This window comes from Aphis gossypii, chromosome 1 (genome assembly GCF_020184175.1).
Source record: "Aphis gossypii isolate Hap1 chromosome 1, ASM2018417v2, whole genome shotgun sequence".
Lineage (NCBI taxonomy): Eukaryota > Metazoa > Arthropoda > Insecta > Hemiptera > Aphididae > Aphis > Aphis gossypii.
In genome coordinates, this window is record NC_065530.1 from 5654943 (window position 1) to 5679708 (window position 24766).

Genomic DNA, 24766 nt, shown 5'->3' on the forward strand with positions numbered 1-24766 from the left:
ATATAATATAACATCATTACGTCTGCGATTATAACGTTACGCAAAGCTGCAGCGTGTGTAACGACGGCTTGAGAATCAAACATCATAATATATACAGTACAGTAATAACAATAATATTATTATTATTATTATTATTATTATACTGTACGGTATTTCATACGTACGGCCGGCGGCAACGTGAACGACCGGAAATCGGAGCGCGCGTCATCGCGGGATCGCCGATTTACATAATATGATTCATTATAATGATTTAACACGAAAATTATACGAATCGCGCTGAAAACCGGTGGAAAACGGCGACGGCGGCGTCGGAGTCGGCGGCGTACATCCAACAGGTAGTTTTGAGCGCCGAGCAACAGTTAACGAAAACGATTTACGCGCATCGCCCGACGGACATTTAAACTCGATAATATTTTTCGCGCGTTTACGAAAAAATTAATATCCGATCGACGAGTACCTATTACGCGATACTGCCTAACCCGCGATCACCTGTATATGATTATTGTCTTATACTTCGCGAGCGGACGTGCCGGCGGTTTTAGCGGTCGAACGGAGAGGGAGGATACACCTGAACGCGTGTCGCACACGGCGGTACTCGAAGACGAGTGCGGCCCGAGGGTTTCTACCGCTGGCGATGAGCACCACCGACTGCGCGTGTGGCGGATACGTCGGCGTATCGCTGTCGCCGTCGCCGCCGCCGCCGCCGCCGAGGTGTGGTGATCCCCGAGCACGCGCCTTACGATCGGCACTTTGGTCGTATGCACGAGGTACCTATGCGTGTTCGGTGGTGCCCTGCCCCGATTCGACGACGAGTTTTCAGTTTTCTTTTTTTCGACCGACGATTCATGTATTGCTATAGAAGTCTTGTTCGCCGTATGTACCGACTAGAATTTTTGAGAAATGGTCGCACCCGACCACCTACTTCCGCCCGACTACTACACTTCGTCGTAATGTGGCGCGTGGAGGAGGAGGCTTTGGCGATTGGTCTCGACGTTTTGAGACGAGATTGAAAACATCGTAGTGAATATATATACTACAGAAACCGACCGGAAGACTAAGATTTTTGTACAAAGCGCACCGTGCCAAACACTGTGTAGTCATATAATCGAACGACAACGCCCTGCACACCAAACTCGATATGAAAACGACGCGTTTTTCTTGTGAATCGTCAAGCACCCGTGTTTTTCATCTGTGTAATGAACATCTTCCCGTCGTCCAATCGCCTATCGGTCCATTCGAGGACGACTGATCAACAGTTCTTCGTCGAGACTTAAGGTTTTGTGTGCTCGCGTGGTCGTGCGTGCATTTGTTATATGCATACTATACATATATACGTGAATCGTCGCAAAATGCAGGTGACAGCAGCTTTTGTATAGAGCACGTGTAATTTGTTCGTTCCCCTACTCCTTCTCCTCTTCCGGTATACGTTTCCGCCGTACGCATTCGGTTGATTTCATCATACGACATACAGACACCGTGCAAACAATGCTCAGTAATAGTATTATTACCAGTACACGTGCGTATGAAAATTATAAATGGTAATTGAAATATATGAATATAGTACATTATTAGTTGACATATATGTATTGTATAAATGCCGCAGCAGCAGTGCAGTGTGTGCAACTCGTACTTGTGTAATGTACGTTGTCGATAGAAATAATTGTATAAAATTTACGGCATAGACGGTACGTATAATAAATAGGTAGGCATATTATAATTTATATTATGTATAGATAAACCATACTATAGGTTGAAACAATATACGTAGATATTACTAAAATCATACTATGCTATACTGTATTAGTTAAAACTTGTGATCAGTTACGATTTATGTTTTTGGGAACACGATTAGGTATGGTAGTCGTAATTTCTATTGTCTAAATATAACCTTCTTCTTTTTGCTCAAGTACGATAAAACATTTTTCTTTTTTTTTTCAATAATAATAATTACATTCTTCTTGTCTACAGTTTTACGTTCAACATTTTGGGAAGCATACATCAATATGATTATTTTTTTAGAATTTTCTTATTCGTTATTATACTAATTTAGTATTTTTTTTTACTTTCCAGCAAATGAGTTGAATAAAACCATTTATTTAATTACTCAGATAACTGCGAGTATCACGAGGAAGCGGCTTCAACTACTCTCCAAAAAGTTATGATGTTTGTGTTCATTAAAATAGCTATTATAATACTAGATAGGTATTTTTCCATTTGTTATAAGGTCGTTAAAAAATTTAATTATAGGTACTTGTGTAGTTAAATTTCATATATTTAATAAGCTCATATTGAGTTAACTCTCCTTTATTACTCGTATATTATTTGATTTTACTATCGGTTTTTAATTAACGTTCTTCTATATTCTTATCTTTTTTATTATCTTGAGGCAAGTTATGTAAATGAATTTCATTTAATTTAATTTAAACATCACTTTGGACATCTAAAATTACAGCAAAATGCCTATATATATATATATACATTATACGTATATAAGTGGAAAATTACAATAATAAAAACTTTAAATAAAAAAAAGTGTGAAATAAATAAATAATAAACTAAGTAAGTTTATTAAGTTGTTATTGTTTTATTTACAAATAATATTATCAATGTTTAAAAACACTGTTCATCATATCGATAATAAAGTTATTTATTTAGTATTTGACCGTTTTTGTTTAATAAACCTAAAATAATTATTCTATGGAGTTCTTAAAATAGTTTACATAAATATAGAAAAAAATACTTAAGTAATAATAAATAACATGAAAAATATCAACCATTAATTATTTTGTTTTATCCTCAAAACTTTGAACATAAAACTGTGGATGAAAGTAATGCTAATCTTATTGATTAAAAAAAGAAAAATAGCCTACCATAATTCGGCAAAAAAAAGATAAATTTTGGATGAAAAGATTATAATAGTAAAAATATAAATATTTTTTGTTTTTAGGGTACGGATTTTCGTATTGATTTGATATCCGAATGTCGCAGTTATTGCCATCACCATGACTGATTGTGCTCGGTTTTAATTTTTTTTTATGACGTTTTATTAAAGTTAAAACATTTGCTTTACATTTATAATTTTAAAGTATTTAATATATGAATTGATTATGCACACCTAAAATTTAATTTATTTTAAACGATCACTGTTAGCCAGCATAATGGCATAACAAGATTTATTCGTGAACATCTATTTATCTTTTCCGTTTTTCGCTGGATTATAAACCGATATTTACTTAACTAATTCCAAGTCATTACTCTCTTCTGCCGTTTAGATTATTTTGACTGAATTTTTTATACTTTACATATTTTCCACTGCCCGAAAAAATAATATTGGCCACACGTAACCACACGGTCAACTAATAAAATCTATATCAGTGACAAGTAGTGAGGCCTTTTATTACACAATAATAATTTTTTAACGTTTCCATTTTGGTCTATACGCCAAATAAGCGGTAGTTTATTCATTCGTGATTTTCCGGCGTGTCAACGTTGCACGAAAATAACAATAGCGAATGGTTTTATGAAAACGGTATAGCGTCGTTAGACACCGTACGCAAATCGTACGCAGTTCATTCTACCGATTATTAAATTGGCCTCGGGTCAACGAATTTATTTTTAAGCTTACGTTTATATATTATCATATGTATTATAATAAAATATATCAGTGTAGGCCGTTTGCGATGTACACGCATGTAATATTAATAGGACTCCGTACGGGAATCGTCGGCATTCGCACGTCGTGACGGGAAATCGATCGATACTCAATAGGATACCTTCAAGAGATTAATGTGGAATAATAAAAAAATATAATAATAATATATCATAACCGGCGTACAACAATGTGAACGGCTGTGTAGTACCGGCGCCGTCAAAACCCGGGGGAAAATTCACACGCACGTGTGCGAAAGTCCAAACGGCGATTTCGGACACCCACCGCACATGCATTTACCACAGGTACCTACCTAACTTATTTACGAACACGAGCAACGGATATTATTATTATACGAGTGTGGTATCGGGGCGTAGTCCACAGTGGTCGTTCCATTTTATTTTTTTCGTTTTTTTTACTTTTGGGAAATGCCACCCGTCGTCGTCGTCGTCGTCGTCACGTAACTCTGTACGCACGCTCATCGTTTATACTAATACCGTGTTCAATTCATTTTTTTTTTTTTTTTTTTTAACTCGAAGCTCAAGAGGAAATTGATGAACCGCAGTCCTCATTTGTCCGTCTACACCAACTGATTTTATAATATATTATAAAACCAATGGTCCATACACATCGCGGGCAATCGCGTGAATAATACATAATGTATATTAGTGTAGCGTATAAACGGGGCGATACTGACTTGTACTCGGAGAACAAATTAACGATATTGGATTGCTTTATTTTGTATATATATATAATTCTAAGGAAAGCTACAGCAGTTAACGAATCGATTGTATTTTTCGCGATGGAAAACTCGTTTTCGTTTAATCCCACGTACGGCGACGAGAAAAGCCTATTTACGCACACACACACGTATGTAATGTATATAAATTACAAAAACCATCATCGTTCTTTCTCGACGATTATATATCGACATACGTTATATATCCCACTACCACTAATATCTGATCACATATATAGCGCTACAAACTATAATATATAAATTATAATATAATATATATATACGCGCGTTGCTAAGCTTGTCGTGAAAACGAAAACGTTTTAAAAGGACACGTCGAATTCGACTATTTGGCGAGCTCTTCAGTGTATATAATGTATATAATATGTGCAGTGGGTGTGTGTATTGCTAATACGACGACGACGCGTTCTAATCGAATTAATGGACGCTGTATCGAACGCGCGTCGCGCCAGTCCATTAACGTCGCGGATTAAGTGATTCCATAAATTATGGGGGTGAACGATCCTGCTGCCGGGATAGCTGTGTGTCGTATAGGTTTTTCTTGTGTCACGGTAGTCCGTACGAGTGCCGACGGATTTCGTCGCCTCCGCGTGTGTATAATACATACTTATAAATTATACGGAATACTCAAAACCCCGCCGACGTCTTTCTCACGAGGTTTTATCTAGATTCTTAGGCGAACCGAGAAACGTATATTATTATAGGTCTGACATCACGACGTGCCATTGCGAGCATGTTGATAACTATACATAATAATATATTTGCATACTTTTTCTATATATCACACTAGATAAAGTACTCGTATCGTCAAACAGATATTTTTTATCGCCATTTAAACGGACATTATAATTATTATTATAATAATAATTGTGTATATCTTTGATATTTTGATATTTTACCTGAATATAGTTTACAGTTTTTAAATCTACGGACATTTTTTTTCCAACACAAGACGTGATGGTGAACGATCTTCAATTATTTTATATTTGTTTTATTTAGAGTACCTTATCTAGTAGTATCGTATAATATAAATATATTTTATTATACTATAATAAATACCCGTCACGAGAGTTCGTATTTTTTAAAGTAACACCGCGTGTATATTATACGCCATACGCGTGTGTAGAAATTCTATAGACATACGTGATTCGTATATAAACACTGTACATCAGTAATAGAATAGTGATGTTCATCATAAACATTCGTTTATTTACCTATTAGATAATTTGTCTAAATCGCATTTGCATGATGTATAATGAGACATTTTTTTATTTTCAAGTAATCCATATTTTTATTTTTTTAAACCACAATTTTTATTTTATTTTATTTTAAAAATTAGCTTGGGTAAAAGTACAGTATTATCGGTAGGTATTTACAATAGTAGTATGAATTTTACAGTAGAAACGATAAGGAATTAGATAACCAGATTACAATATAAATGAAAGGTGGGTTTTTGCTAGATGCATTAATCGGTTAATTGGATTGTACTGACTTTAATTAGTTGAGCGTTTAAGAATAGAAAATGGAGCAAAAGTGCGAGTCGAGTAAGAGACACGAAAGTTTGTAAGGGAAAAGAATGATGGGGCATCGCATAACCGACAATAAGATTTTGAAGAAACCTTATGTTACTGTTAACAACTGCCTGAGATAATAACATATTTGACATAGAACTACCTATGAAATAAAAATAGAATTTTGACAACTAAACATTTAAATATTATTTTCGTTTAACCATTGCAAGTTTCATTAACTTTACTAGATCCGTCTATTTCGATTCACTGGTTGTTTCTGACCCAAAAACATTTTCTGAATTAATTTTCTGTCGCATTCATCAGTGTTATTATATTCCTGTTTTACCACCCTAGGTGGTATTTATTTCTGTGTTACGCCCGCGTATATTTATAATCCACAATTATCTATATGAATGGATATTTATGTAGATAGGCGCACGTAAAATACTATAATGTACAACCTTTTATATCCCATTGCCCTGCATATGCGTGTGTATAAAATTGGGGATTTTATTTTAGTTTTTTTTTTTTGACTTTAAAGACTAATTACTGAATATACCAGTCCATCACTCCTAAATATAGAAGTGTAGTTTAAAAATAATATACATAAAACTACATTTTAATAAATTACTACGGCTTACAGAGGTATAGAACACATTGGAAGGAAATGGGAGAAAGGTTTAGACCCCCTCTCTCAAAAAAAAGTCGTTCTATCTATTTTAAAAACAAATTTAAATAATTTAAATTTTATTAACGAATTTTATCCATAAAAAATGTGATAGTTAGATTTATGACAAAAATATTATTATTGAATATTTAAATTTTTATGTAAGTACTTTGATTGAAAAAAAAATTAATTTCAATGAACAGTTTGTGTGGATATTATGTGAACATTGACTCAATACACCAACTATAACATAATCTAAAAATAAATTTAAAAACGTAAGAAATCTGAACTTCAACCACCATAGGTCATAGTAGTTACGACCAGGCTACTTATCGAAATCTTTGAACTTTTTAGTTGTTCAATGTAAAAATTAATTAGACCAAAACATAATATTTTAAGTGTAAACTTTAAATATTTTTCAAACTTTTAAGCACAAAATAATTTCCAAATTTTAAATATCTATTCATCGAACAAAATAATAAAGAATTTGTAATATTATATCTGTCATGGAATTGTATTTATATTTGTTCAAAAAAATCAATAACTGTAATTTTTTTTCGTATACTTAGGTATTTTAAGTTTTTGATCCTCCTTTTACCCCAATAACGTACGAATAATATACGACTAATAATTTGACTTGTTTCTACCATGCATTTCAGTGTAATATTGTTTCAAACTATATTACGATATGCGTATAGTCTTGTAAACAAATTAATAAGTTAAAAAAAGTATAAAATACATGTGTAAAATATAATAAAAGTAGAACATACAATTTAATTTAATTGGACACGGCGATAAATAAGGATAAACGATATTTGCCCGGCTGCTGGTGCTTATTGCAGTTTACAATCGGGAAAAGAAAATGTTGCAATCCCAGTTGTTATTCGTTGTCGATTCTATCAACTAGGTATAAGGGTCTATTTTAATAAAATAATATGGTAAAAATAAAAAATATTATTCACTGCAAATCCCAATCAACTATCGGATTAATAAGCGTTTTTTTTTCTCTTGATTAAAAATAATTACGGTATTAAATATTATATAGGTCAACTCGCGTTCTATAAATTTGTGTTATATTTTAATTGGAATGGTTAAGGATACATGCAGACTATTAACTAAGACATGCGTAATTGTGATTTACTCAGAAAAATTCTATTACACTCTTTTCGATTTATTTATTTTTATTTGGACGTATTAATTCCGCCTATACAGCTTGCGACCATTGAATTATCGTTGACGTGCCCGTAATAGTTATTCCTTTGATGAATACAATTTCTATGGTTAAGCACCGGTTATTGTGAATTAATAATAAATAATAAATATAACCTACTGACTACATAACAGCTACATACTACACTTTATTTATATTTTTATTCAGTATAATATTTAATAACGGTATACTTTTATTTAGGCGTGTTCGAAAAATACGATTCGGGGTTTCGTGAACAGGTGTTCATTTCACACAATTCTTGTCCCGCTCGCACACAGATAAGACATTTTAAAACTAAAACAATAATTCATGTCGAACATAAAGTTTTGTCAGTTTTGATATAAAAAAAAAAAAAATAGAGTGAGAGAAAGAGAGAGAGATAAAGAAATAGTCTCCAATTAAAAACATTGAATATTCGAGAATAAATTATGAAGATTATTTAAATATTTAAATATTTCTATGCACAATGTACATAATATATATTTATATATATTTCTAAAAATCAATAATACTGTTCAATCGTTAAATACCTTGTATCTTTTGGTTACAGTGCAAAGATGAGAGTCGTCGATCATTTTGATAGCATTTGAACAACTCATTCGAGCTCAACGAACGGAAATAATAATAATTTATTTTTTTTTTTAACTTGATTCCTTTATAGTTTTATGTTTATTGACCGCAAATTCTTATTTTAAATGACCTCCTCGTAAAACTCCTTGATGATGAAATATGATAGAAAAGTGACAACCGTGTTATATCCTCGTTAGGGAAAAATATATTTTTTATGTACTGTGTGCTATGAAAACATAATATTCAGAATGTTTAGTGTTTAATATTATTTTAACTTTATATTATATTACATTAAATTATTTTCTTCTCGTATCGACTTTAATAAAAATGATAAACCATAACAGTGACTTTATAAAGCTTATTTACGATCTCAGATGAAAGATTATATGCACAGAATTTGTTGTGAACAAGGCGTAAGCGAAGAGTCAAGCAAAACGGTCATCACAACAGATTTTTATTTATATTTACTAATATGACTAAACGGGTTATAGGAACCAAGTACCAAACTATCGATGTTTAGTAATGTCGTATCATATTTTGTTTTATCATTTTCCATATTGAAATATCAACAAAAATTGGATTTACTGTTTTGGTGCATAAAACGTAAAATAATAAAATTAATATAATGCAGCTATTTATATTATAATTCATACAATTATTAAGTTGATATAACATTCCAATAATACAAATATAATAAAATGTAGCAATTATAGGTAATATAGGTACAACACTCATATTATTTTATTATAATATACAAGTTTAACGATATATTTTTAAAATAATGAAGGTAAAATAAATGTATTTCAGTAAAATAACGGTTATACGGCGTTATGGATAGGCTTTTTATGTACATCGCTGTCTCCTGCCATTACGTTTTCCCGGTGTTAGTAATGTGTTTGTAAAATTTCATCAAATTATGATGTAAATAAGTAAATATACGTGAGGTAAAATTAGTTTACATCATAAATATATAATCTAATTTTAAGTTCTCGAGAATTAAATACAATTATAACAGTTTTATTTATTTTTAATAGAAAAAGTGTAATTTAAATTATAATTATTTATAAATAAAAAATGATTTAGGAAACAATTTATTTTACATTTTTTCCTAAACATTATCATAAATAGCATTGTAAATGGCTACTACCAATTTCACTTAATTCTTGTGTATATAACATAGTTTTTGATTTTTCTTTTATTCGTTCTTTTAAAATAATGATTTATTATTTATTATTTTTTCCATTGCCATTTGTATTTTTACAACTTTATAGGCATTATAATTATTGTTATGGTACCTATTTGTTTTATATTTTATTATGAATATTGAATATGATTGAAGTATTTTATTTTATGTTCATCTATTTGTGTATTTTTGTTTTTATTTTTATAGAATATTAACTAAATTATTTCAAATAAAATTAAGTCCACAGTTGATGTGTTTATGATGATATTCAATGCACATATTGGAAGGATGTAGAAACTATAAACAATAAACATTGAGATACATTAATTCTACGGTACCTACAAATTATGTTTGCTTCAAAATAAATACTTAAATAATTAGGTTTCATTGAGAGATACTGAATGACAAAACCATTAAAAAACAAGCATTACAAATCAATAAAATATATATTATAAAATATTTTTATACGTGTACTTCAAAAATACTTGCATACAAATATTCTCGGATAAATACGATTATATCATCAAATTTCGAGTATAATTTGTACATATATTTTGATATTAGTAAATTATGAAAGTTAATAATTGATCATTGTAAAGTTTGAAAATAAAATCTCTACACTGTTTTAAATATCAAACAATTCACATCTATTGTAATACTTTTTATTTTATTTATTATTACTATTATTATTTATTAATAAATAATTTAGCATTTTTCTAAAGTCTGTTAAAATAGTGTTTAGTCCGAAATAAAATAAATATTTAAATAGTATGTTTAATAAAATTTAGACAGAACTTCAAATATGTACATAGATTACAAGTGTTTCATTTTGTTGCCGTATAGAGGACGCAATTAGAGAAACGCGCTAATCGCCGGCCTAGAAAGCTTACAACTTGCATATAATTATTTAAATAATGAATAGAAATGCATGATTCAACATTTAAAATATTTTAGGAAATCATGTGTATACATTTTTTTAAAAACAATTTGTGTTTAAATACTTCTTTAAGTGTAATCATCCTTACATGCAATTCTAAACTGTTGCTTATTTATTTATTTTATTTTTTTAATATTTAATGCTCAAATATATTTTGAATTTAACTAAATAATTCTATTAATTACACTATAATCGTACAATCCATATTGTTTATTATGATAATAATTAAATTCAAATACGGATTATAGTAATAGGCAATATTATCATCAAGGGGCTAGTTAATAATAATTATTATATCATGTATACACGTTGTGTAAGTACTTATATTATTTGTATATAAACCCTTCATTAAAGAAACATTAGTTAGAAAATTACTGTGATTTATAATATATTGGAGTATTGTATCAATAATAAAAAAAAAAAGTTTAATATCTTTGTTTAAGGATATTTATACTAATACATATACTACAAATAAACGGTTGTTGTGTTTACGTTAATTTTAGTTCTAAAATAATAAAGGGAAAAGAATTTCGAAAACATGATTTAAATTTGTTGTAATGTACATGAAATCAACTTTCCAACATTTTTGATTTATTTCTGTAAACATTTTAATACAATAATTTTTTTAATTTTTTAATTTTTGAAATTTAAAGGAGATGAAATAATAGAAAAAGTCTATTTCGAGTATATATAAATACATGACAATAAAGTCGAATCTGGTTTTAAAATTCTTATCGTTTCACTAAATCAATAAAATTATAACACAAATAAAATCTTGTATAACACGCATGTTAGACAAAAATAAAAATCATTGTTTGGAATCCCCTAAAAAAAAAATCTAAAACCCATTTTCAACTTTATATGTCGCACTATATGCTTTTACGGACTTAACAATTTTGTACCTACAGAAAAATAGTGTTTTCTAATACAATGAGTGGACGATATGTATACAATGTACTGTACACACTACACACTACACATTAAATTAAAGGAAAAACCTTGAAGTGAACGTTTATAATAATATCCACACCTATAATGTAAGCATATACAACACTCGTGTCTTAAATTTCAAATAAATATTTATTGTTTGCGCACTTTATAAAACACACATTAAAAACAATAAAAATAAATTATTAAACAATATTATTATTATTATTGTCAAATATTTTAATTCATTAAGTGTGTCGAATATAAAAAAAAATGTCTAGGAATAAAATTATAAACGATAATTTAATATTCTTTTTTTCTATTCGCTATCCTCCTAGTTTTATTTGGTGAACGTAAACGTAAAATAAAATATAAAATTGGTTAGGAAATAACCGAAAATATTAATAGCCGGAATAACTTACATAGGAAATTGTCGTAAAAATGATTGAAAGATTTAAAGTGACGCCGAAGAACGTAAAAAAGTTTTGTCAGTCTACGTCAGCCAGAAAGACTATTTCAATCTTTCATTGTACTTTACTCTCACAATATCTATTTTTCTTATTCGTAAAAGACTGGGACAGAATTAATAGACTTTTTGCAAACAACATTCGTCTGCAATTGAGATAACCAGCGATTGGAAATAATTAATATGTCTTGCAATCGAACGGATCAGATCGGGCAATCAACTTCGACCACTGGCGACGACTATCCCCGAGGGATACTTTTTATTATTATCATCATTATTATTACTATTACTATGTCGGTGGACAACAGTGTTCTGAATTCGCGTGTTACACGATATTCGTTGACTTAGGTTTTTATAATTTATTTTTGTATATACAGCAATACCTACTGCATACAGAGTGATTCACCGAGCGCGCTCATCATCCACCCATAATACATTTTTTTTAATTGATTTACCCAAGTTTTTATTTACCGACTAAAGATAAAATTCATTATTAATGATTTTACATCAATTATAAAATATATGTGATAAAAATGTAATCAAGTACTTATTATTCTTGAAAAATCTTTATTAATTATAAAATTTAATTTAAACTTATAAATTAATTAATACAATTATCTAATCATTATATTATATTATGATTTATAACCTCCATATCATTTAAATCTATTACCATGGACTATAATCCTTAGTTTATAAATATAAATAACATACTAATAATTTTTTAAGTATTAGAATGAAATAACCTATTATCAAACTTAAGTTAAACACATTATCCATGTTCTAAGTTGGTTTTTCATAAAATTTTAATTTTGATGATAGTAATTATCGTTTTTTAACTGTAATATTTTACATAATATTCGTATTATGGAGTGAATATGCTTTATGAAGCATTCTGTATATATCCCATGAGTCAGCAAATCACTTGATTTGAAAATAGCGATTTTGATAAGATGATGAGGATAAGTTTATGAACGAGCGGGAGAGGGTTCCCGAGAAATATCGCGTAGATCCCTTGGGAACGCTAAAAACTGTTTTCATTTATATATAGGTCAAATTTTACACGTACACACATTGACCACTACATGTGAACACGAAAGCATATGGATATTCTTTAGTTCGTTTTAGTACTGTATGAAGTCAACACGTTTTCGAAAACAAAACAAAAAATGGTAAAAATGTTGGATATTTTTACAGATAGGGTGCTGTAGAGAAAGAAACGATAAGAAATAATATCATAAACTCGTTGCTTTTATATAAGTAAACTGGGACAACGATGATGGTCTTTATAAGTACCGGTACGTGTGAAACGAATATTGCCAAGTATTAGTGGTTTTTCGTTTTTTTTTCTCTAACGGTTTATTAAGGTCATCTGTTAAAATAATATACCCTAGGTTGTACTGTGTAATGACGATTTAAAAATAAAAATATAGTTTTTTTCTGAAAGAATAAAAATTTTTGATTTCACTACTAACTCCCCCCTACACCTCATACATTTAAAATATACGAAAAGACATTTAAATCAGTAAATATATGTTTATTTTTTTAATTTTTAATTATTATTTGTAGATAATTTACTGTAATATACAATTTCTAATTAAATTTTAGATTCTGAACTAGATTTAGATTATATTGGTTGTACAATCGAAATTAAGATATTGTTTTTTAAATAAGCTTCGGTAAATTCTTTTAAATAACTATTAAACAGCTCGACAAGTATGTAAAATTAAAATACAAAAATACAGTATTACTTATATAGTATACAATAAACTATTTATAGACCATAAAAAAATAAATGGTTGGAATCAAAAAATAAAAAATATTCAAATAATTGTAATGCAGTTTTATTTTGATGATTTGTTATTTGCATACATTTTTATTCGGATAATTATCTAGATGAAGTTTTTACCGACTGGGTTACAATCTATTTAGTATTGAAAAATTCAAAATTTAACACAAAATAAATGGTACTTTGAAGTAATGATAAAATTATTTTAATTTTATAATTGTCTGAAACATCTCAAACAAATTAAAATTTACGATAACATTATTTCACTTTTAAGAACAAAATCAATTTTGATTACAACTAATTGTAATTAAAAAAATATATAGAAACAGATGGTAGTAAATCTTTTTGAACTAAATTAGGTATGTTAAATTTTTAACAGATTTATAGGATTACAAATGTAATTCTGATAATATATGTTGTAATTTCAAATATATTTACTCCATGCAATTAAGCATTTTAATATGAATTACTTAAATATATAACACCAATATAATTCCATATTGATAACTAAAGTAATTTGTATAAAAAAATAATTGACTCGTTTTTAGAATCTTTTTAATAAGCACTTGAAATATTTAAAAAAATTTTTATCTAATTATTAAGGTATGATTAAGTCGAGCTCTGGTCTTCATTTTTTCTGCATTTATTACAATGTTCATAAATTTAAAGAAATCCACTAATCACATAACAGAACTTCTTTTTTTATGGTGTTATCTAAATAAAATACAAAAACAACTGAATAAAAATATAACTTTAAAAAGGTCTTCAATAATAATTCGAAAATAACGTTCAATGAATCAATTATACGATTAGACTTAGTATTTTTTATAAGAAATAAACTACGTGCCTTGGCAAAATAAAAACAAATTTAGACAGGAAAGAATTCGTCATGGAATCCGGGTCTGTAATTAAAAATTCCTTTAGTTGCGTAAAAATTAATCAATTAAATAGCTTAGTCAATAAAATTTAAAAATATATTAAAGAATTAATATACCATTATATATAATAAATATAATTAATATTGTTCAAGAGTCTGAGAAAAAAGATTAATGAACCGCGTCAAATCTATTAAGTAAATTACATTTGAATTGCAAACAATCAGGTTAATATTTCTTCGATTTATGGGGTTTTTATAAATAACATAAAAATGTTTTATTTTTTTTTTCCTTGGTAAAACCCAATTTTTAGTTAGTTGAGGTACAATATATGATGCGTATAATGGTATACACTCAGTACACACATAATATATATAAATATATGCACATATATTATACATTATATAATTCCTATAACGATAAAAAAAAAATAGATTATATCGGTTCGAATTTAGAATTGAGTTACATATTTATATTATGATTAACTAAAACACATAATTTTTTTCAGGACATTTTCTCATTTTTTTTTCGCCATTAATTAAAATCTATCTCATTTGATATAAAACTATTCATAACTTATTCATTTTATCAATAAAATTGTCTCTACCCAAAGGACATAAACCACCCAAAGGTATTGTTATTTAATATTATACTTTGTAAATAACGTTTAAATATTTATTTATTTTTAGTAAATTTACATAACATATTTCATTCTCAATCATTTAAAAATAAAATATTTTTTGTAAAATATTACTTCATACATGTTTTATAAATGTAGGTAGTTTCCGAATAAAAGATATTTTATTTCATAGCACTGTTAAAGTGATGTTGTTTTCCTTAAGTCTTGGGATTAGACATCAATTAACGTTAGTTACACAAAACATTTATTTTGAAATATTTTACTCGAATTTCTTCTAAAGATTATTGATTTTACCTGTTTATTTTAGACAAGAATTAAGTAAATGCTTTTAAATGCATTTTATCATCACATAAATTTTATTTTAGTATTATATGTACTTATGCAGAAGACATATCACCAATTTAAAATGATAATAACTATACAAGTTTAATATTTATACTTATATTTAAGTAATAACACGTAGTTTTATTGAATGACGCCATGGATGTACAATGTACATTTAAAAAATACTTTTATTATATTCATAACAAATTGAATAAAAATCTAAACTTCTGCGCTTGTTGGAAAACTGCAGCTATTATTATGGTAGTCAATAAAGTATGTTACTTAATAGCCAAACATTTGAGTTAAGGTTATTAACTAAAATGATAACTATTTAATTCTAAAAACAATTAGCTATGGAAATACCAAAGTTGCTTGAGCAATATTTTTTTATTTTACAGAATAAAATTTATACTATTTTTAATAAAATAATAAACTATAATAATAATTAAATTAAATGAAAAATTCCAATTAGATTTGAAACTTCCACAGTCATAACTTTATTACTACGAAATAAAACTTATAGTCAAAAAATTGTAGGTATACTTGACATTATTTAATAAAAAAAAAAATAATAAAACATTTATTAATACGATGAATAATACTAACAATATTCAATGAAATGTTATAACAATTTAACGTGGACATTTCTGAGCACTCTGACCCTATGGAAAAGCATTTTTTATTTTTAATTACACATTTCTATAGATATAAATAATAACCAGAATATTATAATGCTAAAAAATGTTACATAGTCACAATTTGGAAGACCTTGTAGATAAATATGTTTATAACATAATAAAAATAAACCTATTATAATTAAAATGCCGTAGAATTATATTATTTACTTTTATCTATGTGTAATAAAATCTTTATATGGTATTTTATCTTATTTTTTTCAAAACATAATTCATTGTATAAGAAATAATAATTATATGATTGTTATTATTTTAACGATATTGGGCATTGGTATATTGTAAAAAAAAATTATACTACATCATAATCCAAACATGATACACAGGTATTTTTATTGTTCCGAGTTTCAATTATAATAACTTATATTATAAGTAATATGGTCTTATATAGAAATAAATTCAATATGAATGACTAAGATTTTATAAAATTAGTTTTATAAGTTTAGTCAGATGCATAAAAATGTTTTCCCATTGGTAATTACTTCGAACTAAAATTTAAATGAAGAAATAAGATGCTTAAAATAAATCAAATTTTTTAATTACACATTAATTTAATAAACTCGATCTAATTAGGTGAAATGATTCAACTTTCTTCATTCATTTTTAGTCTTATTAAATTTTCATGTAAAAAAAAAAACTTTATTAAGTACATGATTTATAATAAAGATGTCACTTCTCCAATTAAATTTAAACTTGATCACATCATATTATGTCATTTAAAAATTCAATCAATTTTATTTTTCATTTTTATCAAAGAAATGTCCTGCTATTAACAAGTAAAAATAAACGGTGGTATATCATATTGTTCTAAAAATCACAATTTTATTGAAATATAATAGAAGTCTGTGTATGTCTCTGTAGGTACCTATACTATATATATTATTTTATTATTATTTAAAAAGTGCTTTATTATATTAATCAACTTTAAAACTCTCCATTATTATGCACTAATTTCTAAATTGTTAACCACTATTTTAATGCTACAACCTATGCAATGTGCATGATAATGTAAATATGTTCCAATAACCCAAAACATCAAACAATATATTGTTATTCATTATGTTTAAAAATACTGCACTATGTAAATTATGCGTGTTATACCTATTCAATATTAATCCAAATCCGTCCATCGATGTATGTACCAATGAAAGAGTACATTATAAATTTATAAATATCCGATATTAATATTTGTTTTGAACGTTTACTTTACTCAATAAGTATAACATATATTTATTCTATGCATACATACATGCATTAACCCAATAGCTAGAAAATACATAATGTAGCTATTGTATTTATAGGTTTACCAAAATATGTGTACTTTCAAACAAAATGTTATTTAAAACTTTTAAGCATCATTTTCGCACAGGTACATTATTTTATATTATAATTTTATCGTATAATCAAAATAATGTTGAAACAAAATCTTTCGAATGTGCTACAAGTACTGACTACGGATTAAAAGCGAGTAAAACTATTCAAGTGCCAAGCACAAGGTCTTCTCTGTCTGTAAACTGTCACCATTTTTAAATCGTTGGTTGTTAGTATCGTGAAAATTTTTCAAGACTACATTGTGATACAATATAGTTTCCACCGGAAGGAAATACTACGTAATACCAACGCACTCTAGTAATGTATTCGTGAGTAAAATCATTCAACTCGGAGAACGACCTAGGTTGAAAACAATATAAACATTAAACACACTTGGTGTTTTAGAGATAAAGAAAATCGACGATCAGCGATGATATCAAATTATCATTTTTACGCATCAACAAATACAAAAAAATAATATTTTATTCTTCCGGATTACACTAACGATAAACTCTAATATCTTTAAGTATAATAACGATAAGCGAAAACTATATTAGGTACTAATTTTTAATTATAATAGATAATATATCAATATAAACTTTAAAAAGTTGATGTAAATACGTGTACACATAAAATATTAAATGTTTACATAGATTTGTAAGCCCCGACGCACGAAATAGATAATATATGTATTTATTTCAGATTGATAAGGGTTGATTAGAGAAAATTTTTATGAATAATAAATATATCGTTTAAATTTTTGAATCTTGTGACTTTTTCACACGACCCGATTTAACCTATTGACCCAATAACACGCGTGATAATTCTAATGCAATAACATTACAACACTCAGTCAATAATATATTTTGGTTTTGATCTAACTGTTGTAAACGTATCGTACTTGATATATACCTATGAATTATGGAAAATTATATATTTTACGTATGGGTTGTAATAATATAAATAGTCGACCACGTACGCGGAAGTTTCAGATATACACACATGAAGGGCGAGATGAAAATACTCATCCGAAGGTCAACATTAACGAATGACCCACTACTATAATACTATAATACTACTACTACTACTGATAATACGATTAGGTTAATTTTTAATCACAAAATTATCGTCGTCTAAGACTCCGTAGTATGCCACGACATACTCTAAATCTACCAAAACAACAGCTACGGTACTCTAAGCTTTTTGTTAGTAGGTCATTCGACTCACCTTCCATTGACAAAGTTCAGTTCACGAGTGTATGTGTATGTGTATATAATAAAATAAATTATGTTAATAGACACGAGGTTCGTAAAATGATTACGGTTACTCGAACGGCTCGTTGTCACGTGAATGAAGTGATTAAAAAAAAAAAAAAAAAAAAATTAAAACAATATAATACGCTCTCAACGCAAATGTAAGCTAATATGAATAATGGTGTAAATACGAAACGTTAGAATTTCCAAAGGACCGCGCAATTTAATGTAAAACGGAAAATTATCGTACAGGATAACGTACGGCGCGGATCAATATAATGAATAGGTAATATCGTAAAATTACGTATACAATACATGCGATAACGAAAAAATTATCAAAAACATATAAATCCTTAATCCTTTTATACTCGCGTTTTACTACGATAATCGTAAACGATTTTTACTCCTTCTCTTTGGAGTCGTCTCGATGTGTTTTTTTTTTTGCGTGTAGCGGTTCATAATTCGACGCATTCCTGCGCAATGTCCCTAGCCGAGATTTCCCCCCACCAATCGCCCGAACAAACCTCCTAAGGGGGTTTTCGTGGACGCGCACGTACGGGAGCTTCCCTCGCGCATAGAAAGCGCCAGCGTGCGCGTGTGTGTGTGTTCGTGTGTAGGCGTGTGCGTGTACAGGACACGATGTATAACATTATACGTACAAACACGATGAGACCATGAAATGGTACGCACACGACCTACGCCCCCGACGTCCGCGGTACGCATTATATCCACTCGGACGACGATGGTGTGAGTCAATTAGATCTTAATTTTCTTTTCTAGTTGATTGTTTTTTTTTCTCTTTTTTTTCTTCGGTTTGTTTTGGTCCGCCCCGCAATGACTCCTCGTCCGAATTCAATTATATCCGGACAGAGCCTGATGGGTGGCAATACATGTGTGCTGCAGCAATTCGTTTTCTGTCGCCGGGGAACATGCGCCTTGACGTCTGCACGCCGCCGCCGACGACTATATGCCAAAAAAAAAAAAAAAAACACGTCGATATTGACGCTTATATACCTTCGACCCGCCGAACGGGGTGAACGGTATCCTGTGCAGCAAGGGGGGGGGTCCTGACAGCTGAGTACACCGATATACAGTGTGACCGGACACGGGGTTGTTGATCGCCGAGTGTGATATGATATAGATTATACCTACGCTTTTATGTCCGAGTACCACCTACACGTTTTGAAAACGTATTCACGTGTCACTTGGTCTTACGACCTTTTCTTTTCTTTCCTTCTTTTTATTTATCAAAACACGTATTCGTCGTTTTACAAGCATGGAGCCTTTCACGAGGAACTACGTAATTATGAAAATTTAAACGTTTAATGCGCACAAAAGTGAAAACAAACTTTTACAATAAATTATTATAATAATTATGAACTTTTTAATAAGACGATTGGAGTTATTTTGAATTAACGAGGACTTATCAATATCGATCTTCGCGTGGGTAACTTTAAGACTTCAATTATTTTTTCTACGTTCTATAATCTGTTTTTATATATTTTATTGTTTGTGTATAGTAAGTAGGAAAATGTACTCGTGTTTTAAATATATCAATACACGAGGGTTTAAGAACTATGTGGACTTTGTTTGAACAACGCCGGTTATTAATTCCGACTATTTTTTTAATTTAAAATGATATTTCCTTTAAGTACCATAGATAAAAAAATGCTGATATATATGAATATTGAATATAATATGATAAACTATTTAGTACAGATCGAGACATTTTGAACTTAACCACAATGTTTGCGTTAATTGCAAAACATGGTACGTGTACTACAACGAAGGCTCCATAATATGATATAAACGTCATAATTTAGTTATATCAAGTCTGAATATAAAGGTTTTACTCGAAATAATCCGATAGTTACCGTGATAATTATTTTCTGTGTTTATTAATTTAATTTGCTAAGAAATGAGATAAATATATAGAACGTCTATACTCTTAAGTTATATACGTATATGATGCTGTACACTACTAATAATACTTAATGTGAGTTTATAGAATAATATAAACGAAATTTAAATCAATGTTTGGTTGACATTCTACCGAAAATTAGTATACCGAACAACTACGTGATGACATGATATAAGTGATAGCAGTAAACTCAAAAGTTATCCTTTAATCTTTATATTCCAATGTCCAAGGCCACGCAGCTAAAACCACATTACTCATCTAAAAACCAACATCTTTTGCGTACAATATTACAAATCGTTCGAGCACAGATGTACAAATAATATTTATTCTATTTTTAAAATAGTTTTTATACGCATTACCTGAAACATTAATGAAAAACTTATGATAGTAAAGTCGTTAGTATACAAAATAATAAATCAGTGAATTCTTATACTTAGAACAATAAAATTTAATCAATTAAATCAAATGCACTAATACATTACATAAATTACATAGTAAATATAGGTATACATTACATTTTAAACTAAACTCATTTAATAATTCCATCCAATCTTTATGAGGCTTAGAATTGTTGTCTAAAAATATTTTAGTATGGTAGCCAATCTGACCTGAGATTGATTAACAGCTCGATCATCATATATTTTTTAACGAGACGTCCATCGATGGACATCGTAAATTAATCCTATATTTAAAATATTATGTAAAAATACAATAAAAGAATACATTTAAAATACATATTTTTCAATTTTGAAAGGATCGATGAATGTATTTATTTTACAATAAAGTGTTTTATTTTTGCAAGCTGCAGTGTACACAATAATAGAAACAAATTCGATAAAATGCTTCAATTTTAAGCTATGAGGTCGATTTCTAATAGAAAATTTGATCTAATTTGTACTTTACAGATTAAAACTAAAAAATTCTAGTATTTACAAATCAAAAGAAAAATAGAAAAAAGGATAACCAAACATTTTTATGTAAAACATATTTTTGGAAAAATTTATTTTATAATTTGTGTTATTAAAAACTAATAATTTATATAAATACTTGACGATTTTATCAAATTTTTATACTAGAATTTCTAACACAGAATAGTTTTCTAAACTATTACAAAAAAATTTTAATACAAGATGTATCATAAGTTTTTCTACCTATACCAAAAAGTTTACTAGAAAGTCACATTAATTTATTTGACTGTTTCAAGTTCGAATTTTTACTACATTGATATTCAATGAATATCAAAAATTAAAAAACTGTTCAATTGTCATTATAATAACTATTTTTTTTAAATGATTTTTGTTATAATTCAAAAACGAATAACTTTGGATACTTAAAACTTTCACCATAAATTTATGTTAGTATTTTCTACACATTGAATAATTTTCTAGATATTTTTACTCTTTTAAGTTATTCATAGGCATTTGAAATTTGACATTTTTTTCGATAGATGACGACAAAAAAATCTATTGCTGGATCAAAATTCTTGAAAATTTAAAAAAGTTGTTCTTATATAATGAATATAAAAATACATAATATGATACAATCTTTTTTACATGCATTTGAAATTTTACAGAATAACAACAGTTTAATAACTACAAGTATTTTATAAAATCCTAAATTTTTAAAGCCAAGTTTTGAAAATTTAATTCAATGTTCTTTAAAAGTTATTTATAAGTATTCCAGTACTCATACTGGAACTAGAAAATTTAAAAAAATTATACGAAATTATAAATTTAATGATTAACATAACAATATAAATAATTTTGTTATAAATCAATAAAATTATTTATACAGACCCATACATATTTTTAAGTTAACCGTTATTCTTCCTACAAATCACTTAATATTTCTCATTTGATAACTAAACGTATACATAAACTAACAAACTGTTTAAATCCAACACCGTGTATATTATAGTCAATTAATAAGAAAAAACCCGATAAAAGGCGATAGTAATGCGTATATACCTATAGATACAATGAGGTCATTCAGAAAATAAATTTACATTTTTTAAAGATCAAGATGTGTATACATTTACATTTTTATTAAATTAAACAAAGCGTTACCCACTTGAATGGCTTTTTGTGTGTATGTGTGTGTTTGTGTAAAAAAATCTATATACATTATACCCTATCGGAATTCATATTGAAAATGGACAAATGAGAATAAATATTTATTTCAATATTTGTTCAGACTGTTTAGACTTTTAGAGAACTATAGTAATAATAATAATATATATATTCTGAACTAACTAGTTATATTTTTATAGTACCTTACACATCTTATTGAGTAAAACTTATTTTTAAGTTTTGATCAAATTAGATTTAATTTTAAACCTATTAAATCCATAGGTATGTAGCTACCTTATTGTCGATTAAATTTTTTCAACGTATAAATAGTCTGAACTGAAGTCTCCCATCAAATAAACCAATTTGAGGCTATATGTTTATTGACAACTTCAAATCTCAATGTTTTCTATTACATATGTATAACCACGACTTTTTTTCTTTACATATTGAGAACTTAAACTTCAAAGATTTTCAGTATTTTATACATATAATTTACATTTTAAAATCTATATTTTTAATATTCATCAAAAATGTACTTTCTGACTTTTGTAAATAAACTAGTTACACCATTTTTATGACAATTTAAAAAATATATATATTAATAACGATCCATAGTTAGAATGTTATTAAAATAAATTACAAGAATAAGTTTCAACATTAATTTCTAAATATAGGATCAGCATTATGATTCACACATTTTTTAAACACCACTCAAAAATAAATATATAAATTACACGTCATTATGTACTTAATTATGTCTCATTCAAATATTATGCAAATTTATAACCATCAATCTATATTCGACCTGTTGCTAGATTAAATGAAGTACTTTAGGATGTTAATAACTGTGGTGTGAAATTAGGTGATTCTATTTGTGGTATAAAGTAATAAAGTTTATTGTTATGACTCGTAGTAACTTTACTACTAACGTATGAAGTCTATGCAACTGAAGTTACCGTAGTAACTTTTATGAAAAAATTTTTAGTATCTTAACAAATTATCCAATATTTAAATATGTAATATTAAAGTTTTTTATAATCAGACTTTTAAATGTATAATCTATACTTGTTAATAAGGAGTAATCTAAGGAAGGTGAAATTAATTAAATTAGTAAAAAAAAAAAAAAATAATTCACAATTTCACAGTAATACAATATTATGTCATTTATGTCTAAATATTTAAATTAGCTGATAAAAATAATTTTACTGTTCAAGTTATTAGTTTATTACCTTGCAATGACGTACCTACTCTGATTTTCGTATTGATTGAAAACTCAATGAAAAAAAGACTATAATTGACGGCAATGAACTTCAACCAATTGAATGACAAAAGAGACTGTAATGTGTATATGTATAGTGTATACACATAAATAATATGACATTATATAACGTAACATTTCCTAATCATTTATACTATTAAATATTAATAGACTATGAACGAAATAATACTGAAAAATTAATTAAGAATAAAATAAAACAATAACATAGACCATCATGTTCGATGCTACTGAATAAGTTCTACTTAAAAACAATCAAAACTTAAAATTATTAAAATAAACATAAATTATAATTATATTTTCAGTCGAAATGTTATATAGGTAATACATTTTCAAGGTTAATAAGACATATAAATCAATTTTTATTATTACTTAGGTTAAAATAAAACAAAAAAATTGATTGTTTGCGGTTACACGATATACCTATCTGCCTTGTTATGGTTTTTCATTTATAAATATTTTTAGTATTTTCAATTTATATATTTTATGTTAATTAAATTGTTATTAGAAACAAATAAAAATGATTTCATGTTAATAAAATACTCAAATATTATCTAAATTGGCATTAAAAATTTGAATTATTATTTTTTATTGTATTTCTTGAAGTATTAAATTTTTATTAAAATAATCAATTGTATAAAATAATGATGACCGTTTTTCAAACTTATTAATACAAATATTATACAGACCTAAAGGCAGCGGTTCTTAACCTGGGGTCCGCGGGCCCCTGGGGGTTCAC

At 27.8% G+C, this 24766-nt stretch overlaps 2 protein-coding genes across 3 annotated transcripts in view; both read right to left on the reverse strand.

The window, feature by feature from the left end:
• LOC114120261 (uncharacterized) overlaps window positions 1–19238 on the reverse strand; it is a 55119-nt gene extending 35881 nt beyond the window's left edge. The window contains exon 1 of one of the 2 annotated variants that reach the window (XM_027982116.2): window positions 18736–19238. The gene's annotated coding sequence lies outside the window, so the exon portion shown is untranslated. Of the gene's footprint in view, window positions 1–164; window positions 663–18735 lie in introns of those variants that run through there. The other variant, XM_050197383.1, reaches the window with a different exon arrangement.
• LOC126549035 (uncharacterized) overlaps window positions 1–24766 on the reverse strand; it is a 166593-nt gene that overhangs the window by 49951 nt on the left and 91876 nt on the right. The window lies entirely within an intron of this gene.